Source organism: Chenopodium quinoa, unplaced genomic scaffold (assembly GCF_001683475.1).
Source record: "Chenopodium quinoa cultivar QQ74 unplaced genomic scaffold, ASM168347v1, whole genome shotgun sequence".
In the NCBI taxonomy this organism is placed as follows: Eukaryota; Viridiplantae; Streptophyta; class Magnoliopsida; order Caryophyllales; family Amaranthaceae; genus Chenopodium; species Chenopodium quinoa.
This window is the reverse complement of record NW_018745170.1, coordinates 482893-490998: the sequence shown is the minus strand read 5'-3', so window position 1 is coordinate 490998 and position 8106 is coordinate 482893. Positions and strand designations below refer to the sequence as shown.

The 8106-nt window shown below is 30.1% G+C and overlaps 1 pseudogene; it reads right to left on the bottom strand.

The window, feature by feature from the left end:
- Positions 1 to 4931: 4931 nt before the first annotated feature.
- On the bottom strand, positions 4932 to 7872 carry LOC110710458 (annotated as a pseudogene).
- Between the last annotated feature and the right edge of the window lie 234 nt (positions 7873 to 8106).

Here is an 8106-nt window from a genome sequence, read left to right as displayed (position 1 = left end):
TATTAAAAAAAATAGAAGGAAATAGGGGACTTTTAGGATATAAAAAAATGGTAAAAAAAACTGAAAATGATACTTGTACAAAGTATGGTACTGTAATCCTTAAGTATGCATAATGCATTATTAGGAAATGATAATATAATCTAAAGATTTTTTTTTTTTTTTTTAATAAACAACTTTGGATGTGTATTATTTGTGAAAATTGAATTAATAATAACCATTTCACTCATTTGTATTTGAATCTTTTTTGGTTTTTTAAATTATACTACTCTATTGGTCGGTAATTCATGGGATTTACATGACATGCATGCCGATTAATACATACCTTTGGTACGTGATTATTCCACTGCTTGTTATAAATTGGATGAAACATTAAGATTTTTATGTAGTCAAACCCTCTTTCTATATGGGCTTGTGCTTAGTCACGTCCAATGAAAACTTATCATTCATTGACATTTTAATTTTCTTTTTCTAAATATGTTATAGATTTGAGAAATGTAGACTTTTTTAATTATTTTTTTCGTCTTTTTTTTGTTTTGTTTTTATTTTTTTTTAATTTTTTTGGTAAAAGCCTTTGATGAGAATATTCATGGAATGCAACTTATTATTTGGATGTTGTAATTTATTTTTATTTTTTTATATAAATTGTGTGATACTAAATGCTAATAATTCGTAATTGTTTTCTCCTTATAAGTCAACTATTACTTTTTAAAAAAAACAATCTAAATTACTACTCAAAAAAGGGTCTATATTATATTCTCTCCTAGCCTATATCAAATACTCAAATCAATCGAATTATAAAAATAAAAGTCAAAATCAATAATTATATTTTAAATCATGATTATTGATCAAATTATCCTTCGTTTACTTTTTTTGAAAATAAAATATCCTTAATTAAATTACTTAATTGCTTTTACTTTACTTCCGAAATTGCGGATTCATTCGCTTAATCTTAGGGTAAAGGTATAATTTTCTTTTTAAATAAATTTGATGACTTTGAAAGCTCACTTAACGTAGTAAATAAAATAATGCTTAGTCTTGTAAACCATGATCAAGTTCATGTACTAATTACTTTTTTTAATTAATTAAACAAAAATAATGCATGATTATTTTTAACTTATTATGTTATGTTAAACAAAATTAAGCTTATAAGTGAGAAGCGGTCAATTTTTTGTTTATCAAGTGTCGCAGGCCTTTTGAGATTTGCACTCCACTCTTTTGTTTCCCTAGGAATTATTTTCATATGTCAAATGGCTGACTTCCTATATGGTTGACGATTCAAGTGACAAACACTTAAAATAGTACTCTTGTAATAAACAATGATTAATCTTTTAGGAGATTATAAAAATAAATTGTCAAAGCTGATCAGTTGATTTAAAAGAATTTCTTATGAAGTCATTTTCATTTATTGACAAAATTATTTATTATCTTGGAATTTATTTTATCAGAAAAAAAAATTAATAAAAAAAATAAAATAAAATCAATGTTGGCTTAGAAAACATATGGGCTCTGTTGTAAGAGCTTTTTTTTTTTTTTTTTTTCCTTTTCCCCTATCACAAGGTAATTCTTAAATGAAGAGTTTCCGTACTCATAAAAGATAGATTAAGGGGATTATGAAAGTAAACAACATTAAAAACATTTGTTGAATTAGGGTTAAAATTATAATTCTTCCAATGTTTATAAACGAAATAAAAACCGAAGATTCAAAGGCAAAGGGACATATAATGCTAGTACTTTGTATTTTTAAAGAGATTACAATATTAGGCCAAACACAAATTTTCATATATGGTTGGCCATATGGTGTGGTCAGGGTTACTCAGTCAAGGGTCGATTACTCGGTGAGGGATTTATTACTCGATCAGGGGTTACTCGATCGGTCAGGGGTTATCCAATCAGTAATTTTAGTGTGTGTTAGCTTACTGCATGGTGTAGCTGGCCACACCAAAAAAAGCGTTGTAGACCATATATAAATGTGTTATAAAATAAAATAAAATAATTGGACGTCAAAAAATAAATAAAAGTATTAGAGTAAACGGCCGGATGTACTATTGGTATTAGTCACTAGATTAAAAAATCATTTTTGTGTATCTATTAATTTTGTCATCTCCATTATTTAGTCTTCGTATCAAATCAGGGTTTTAATTATTACATGTTAGTCACTAATGAAGTTTATTATTATATAGGAATAAATTCAATGTCGTCAAGGCCTCGACGTCTTGCATTGCTTGTCCCAAGTCCCAACTGAAGCAGAAGGGACATTTATTTTACTCATTCATACTAAACATGAGATTATTATTCAGTAGATGAGATCGACTATGTTGTCTATGTATTATGTATAGTCTCTTTTTTTTAAAAAAAAAAAATAAACAAATAAATAATTATATATAGTCAATTAGTCATGCTGCTCATCACATTTTCCCTGAATTATATACGGAGTATCTAGTATATATAATTGAGCTTTTACACTGAATTATATATAAAAAATAAGAGGGACTTGACATTTTATATAACTAACCTTATATGCAACCAGCATGACTTTGAAATGGATCACCAATTCACCATGCCGACTAATCAAACAAATTTAAATGGGAAGAAATGTTTTGTTACCATATAAGACAAAACTACACCTCCAATCGATTCTAGACATTTCAAAATTATTTTTTTTTAATAAAACAATTTTAAAGGTTTTTTTTTTTTTTTTTTTTTCAACAACTAGTTGAACCACCACGTGCAACGCACGCGACAGACAACTTGGTTTGTAAGTATAGTAGTGTATTTTTTTTTTTTTTTTTTTGGTTGTATAGTAGTGTATATATTGATTGCATATGGTTGCATAGTATAGCTAAATTATGTCGTATCTATAGATAACTATAACTAACATTTTTTAAAAGAAATTTAAACAAAAAAAGGATTAAAGTTTGTCATAGCTCATAGGTATAGATAATTATAACTATGGCAAACTGTAAAAAAAATTAAAACCAAAATTAATAGTAAAAAATATATTAAACAAAAATGACTCAAACAACAAACATGTCATAGCTATAGACGACTATAACTATGACAAACTTAAAACAAAAAAGTTAATAAAAAAAAACTCTCCCCAAAAATCCTCTCCTTTCTTCCTCTCTTCTAGGATTTTCTAAAATTTTGGCTGTTTAAGTCGAATATAGTCTAATTTTTTCAGATAATAGACTATTTTCGACTCTATTCTCTTATTTTTATTTGGTTTTGCAATTTAAGTTTCAATAAATCTACACATGTAGTGTAGATGTTTGCCTTTCTCCCTATTGTGGACGGAGTGTGTTCCTATATGGTGGAGTCGTTAGTTTTTCTTAGTTTAGTTTTTTTGTTTTGTTTAGTGTTTGTTTGTGTGTTAGGGTTTATTAAAATGGTAATCATTTTTTGTCCTATTATCAATTCATTGGTAAAGATATGTTCGGGATCACAATAGTTATCAAATTTTCGAATACATTCAAATGAATTAGATGAAAATCATCCATACAGTTACAAAATTGTTAGTCCGTCTCTCCAAAAAGATTGTATATTACAGCGATGTGTGCGAGACTGCGAGTGTAATTTTGATAAAGGAAACTCGCTCTTAAATTTGATTAATTTTTATGTGTTTGTTAATTTAGATATCATTTGTAGATGTCGTATGGTCTTTTATTAATGAATTAATTTAGTTAAAAAAATAAAGTTTATAAAAAAGAAGTACTAAAATTAAAAGACTTAAAAGTACAGCTTGCAATCTCTAAAACGACAAAAATCGATACGACACGAACACAAAGTTACTAAGAGAAAACACGAAATCGACATGATACACAAAATCAATATGAACACGACTTGTTTAGATAAAGTGGTCAAATAATGCAATTATATTACATTTTACATAATTTGATAGATTTAGTGAACAATACGAAATTGACACAAGACTAAACATGAACATTTTTGACAGTCGTACTCAAAAGCAAAAGTTTGATTTTTTTTTTTTATTATTATTATTTTAAAAATTACATAGTTTTTGATAGTTTTAGTGAACAAAATTTGACACAAGATCAAATACGAACATGAATACGACACGAATTTTTGCTAGCCTACTCAAAAGCAAATGGTTGAAAGACATATGGCAAAATAAAAATAAAAATAAAAAATAAAAAAAAATACCAAAATGATAGAAGTTTAAGTTAAAACAAAATGAAAAAAAAAAACAATAAAGTTACAATTGGGACTTGGATGGAATTCCTGCAAAACAAATCACTGTAGCAATACCCTTTTAGACCAAAGCTACAATTCTCTTTTTAGAATTGTATAGATACTAATTATGCTTATCTACTACGTATCTTGTTTAGAACATAATGTTAATTTACTTTAACTATGATTTCATTGGAAATGAAAGTTATACTATCGAATAGAAAGATTGATTTTGACACACCAAATATTGATTTCGGCACACCTTCTTGTGAGAAGAGTGTAGAATTGAAATTGGAGCACCAAACTATAATTTTCAAAATAGAACTTTGGTGTTGATTTTATTTTGGCCTTTTAGGAGGTCAAAACCATCCCCATTAGTGAAACACCGTGATTGGCAAATTAAAGGTAGAGCAATAAGCTATATCTTATTCTTTGATTTGTAATGTTTTTATTTCCATGGTTGTCATTTGTCAACAAGTGATTTATATTTACATTTATCAATAAGTTTTATAAGAAAAAAATTTTTGATATTTTGAATTTAGATAATGAAAATTTAAAAAATTTCTTTTTAAAAGGAAAACAAAAATGTGAATCTAATGAGATTAATTTGTTTTTAAACAAGATTAAATTTAGTACAAGGCTTTCTTTAATTTTGGTATAGCAAAACCTTTGGTTGTTTTTTCCCAAAAATCATTCAACATATGGGTTATCGCTTATGACAACAACCCATTAGGAAGGACTTTCTTAATGATAAACAAAGCCCAAAAGGCCCAACCATTATTGACAAACACTAAGACAATTACCACAACTAGCTTAATCAATTCCTATCTCTTTTGGTATTTCGGCCCAATATTATGGCCCGTTATAACAAGTAAGAGACAGACTTTAATACTTGAACTTTGTGGCCCAAAATAAAAATGTTTAAACTACAATTTCTAAAAAAATAGAAGGAAATTATAAAAGGAGCTTAATTCTTTTTGACAAGGATAATGAACAACTGAGTTCCTTGCTTAAGGCTTGACTTGAACTTATCAGAAAACTCAATGGTCTTCTTAGAGAACCTTTCAAACAGTTCATCCATTTTCTCAACGCCAAAATGTTTAGACAAAATTCCTTCCATTCCAGCTCTCAAGTGATTCGCTATTGCGTTACCATCACCCGAAGTCTTATTAGAACCACCCTCATTATTCTTTCTTCTTGAAGTTGGATCAGTTAACTCCATTCTCTCAATGCTAAATCGCCCATTCTTCTTTACTAAGGATTCCATCTCCATTGGTGAAACGCCGTAGATTGGCAAGTTGAAGGAGTCTACTTGCTCTTGGCTTATGACTCCCTAAAATCATTAAGGAAGAGAAAGAAAGACAAAAAAACAAGGTTACTTAGAAAAAAAAAAAAATTGAACTAGTTTTGTTATTACAATCACAAACACATTGTAAACTTCTACTTTTGAATGTAAATTAGAAGCAAAATGTAATCAAGAACACATTGTAATACTTCATTTCACCTGAAAGCGAATAAGATGTTGATCAACGGAAAATTATACTTTTATCTTATTCAGGCCGGGGTCTTATAAGCCATCAAACAATCTAATCAATTAAATCAAGCATAACTCAGGAATTACCTAGTCGATTCATTAAAACTAAAAGAACGAAAGGCACTTACAGCTTTAGCCATATCCACTAGGGAAGCACCCAAGAGGTCGAATATGATCCCAGCAGGAACCTGAGAATGAGCCACAGTTTCATCAGGAATACAAGGCATAATGAGCACCATCATCCCACCAACTACGAGCTCTTTCGCTCTTTCACCCAAGAACAACTCCATGTCTTCAGAAAACTGCCTAGCATAAGCATCCACAACACCTCGCGGAGCACTAGTATAATGGATCCTCCCACCATTCCATGCCTCAGATTCCTTGTAAACTAACTCCTTAGGCTCCTTAGACAACCATTGTAGAGAATACGATGAGTGGATGAAGTGGAGCGACTAGTCAGGGAAGAGACGGCCATAGAAGGAACCGGGCACACCAGCTGAGAAGTAGGCACGATCAGAGGTAAGGGAGGTAAAGAGGGTGTCAAAATCGTTTCCTACATGATCATTGAAGAAGACTTGATATTGCGGGTTTTGGAAAGACAAAGATTTGGCTTTGGTTTCGATTGTGTCTATCACATTTTGCATTGCAGTGAACGTATTCGGAGCTACTGAGCAGCCAAGGTCAGCTAAACGGATCGTCGGGGTTGCTGATGGTGTTGTGGCAGTAATGGGCAAGAGGAAGTGTTTGGCATCAAATTTCTCAGTGATTGCTGAGGAAATTAGCCCTTGTACTACACTTGAAGCAGATTTCTTTGTTGGAATTAAGAGATTCATCATTAGTACTTAGCTACTTACTGCTAGAGAAGTGGACACTACAAATAAATGTTATGCAAATCAAGCAGTATGTGCATATAGATCTACTACAAACTAGTAAAACTCCAGATAATACACATCATCGTCACCATGACTTAGCATGTGCATAATATATTAGTCAAACAAACTACTCTGTATCTAGAGATAGAGTGGTTATCATAGATAATGCTAGAATTAAAACTTACTCCTTACATCGTTAGTAGAATTAAATAATGAACCGCTATTCCGCTAATGATATTATTGGCTCATTAATTAAAATCGCTAATAGTGTTAGCAGTTTAGTATATAAGACTATTATATTAGACCAATTTTTCAACAACCCGCCATGCATACCCCCTTTTGTCCAATAAAAAAGTGACCCTCTTTTGGCACAATTCTTTACTAACATGTACCAATCCTAATCCGACCCGACCCGCCCCGCCAATGATCAAGTATACTCGCAGTAAATTGTTTGCCCCTATGAAGTTGACATATTAAATTTTATTTAATTTCACATATAGGGTACTCCGTACTCCATAATCCATATAACAAATTAACAAGGCTAGAAATATATTGAATCTCAATACACGAAGTATACAAGACTTGACTTTATGACCCTATGTTACTTCTTACTTAAACCCCGCTAATAGAGAGAGAGAGAGAGAGAGAGAGAGAGAGAGAGAGAAACCTAGAAAGAAATTGAATTACAGTACAAATGTACAATAAACAGCATAAAATTTATGGTATATCGGAAGGGTGAGTTAACTTAGCTAGTTTGTTATTATGTTCAAACAAATAAACCAGTACTCCGTATGTATTTTCTCAAATAAATCGATAAATAATCACAGTAAAAATGAATCAAAACAAAAAGAAACAAAGGGAGTTTAATTTAAAGAGTGATATAACTAAGCTAGTTGATGATTAAATATGTATGGTACTTGAAAACTGGAGTTCTTGATGTAGCTGAAAGTGCCATCTCCTCCCTTCATCGGATATGATTCTACTACTGCCATCTCTAGTTTTAGTAAAGATATTTCTCTCTCTAAAGCTTAGATTAAAGTTGTGTTGATGTTTTTTCCTTTTACTTGAGTTGCCAAGCTCTTCAAGTTTTTATAATAAAAGTACTTCTATAAGAAATAAATTACTCCATCCGATGTCTGTATTTCATTTTAGGTGTTCTAAAATGTTGTGCTTGTTTCTAAAAATAGTACATAATCATTACTCACTTTTTATCTTTCCCATACAAAATACACATATATATAAAAAACATTACTTACCTTTTCTTTCTTTCATACAATATTATCCACTACCTCCGTTTCTGAAAGTTCGACTCACTTATTATTCATGGGGTCAAAATAAAATAACTCTGACCACATTCTATGACTTATACAATATAAATAAATTAGCATATGAGATCTTATTAGATTCTCTTTATTATAAATTTTCCAAATATCAACTTTTTATAATTTTCACTTATACATAGCCGAAGATATTCATAGTCAAAGATGTCCATTGAAGACCGCACAAATGCAA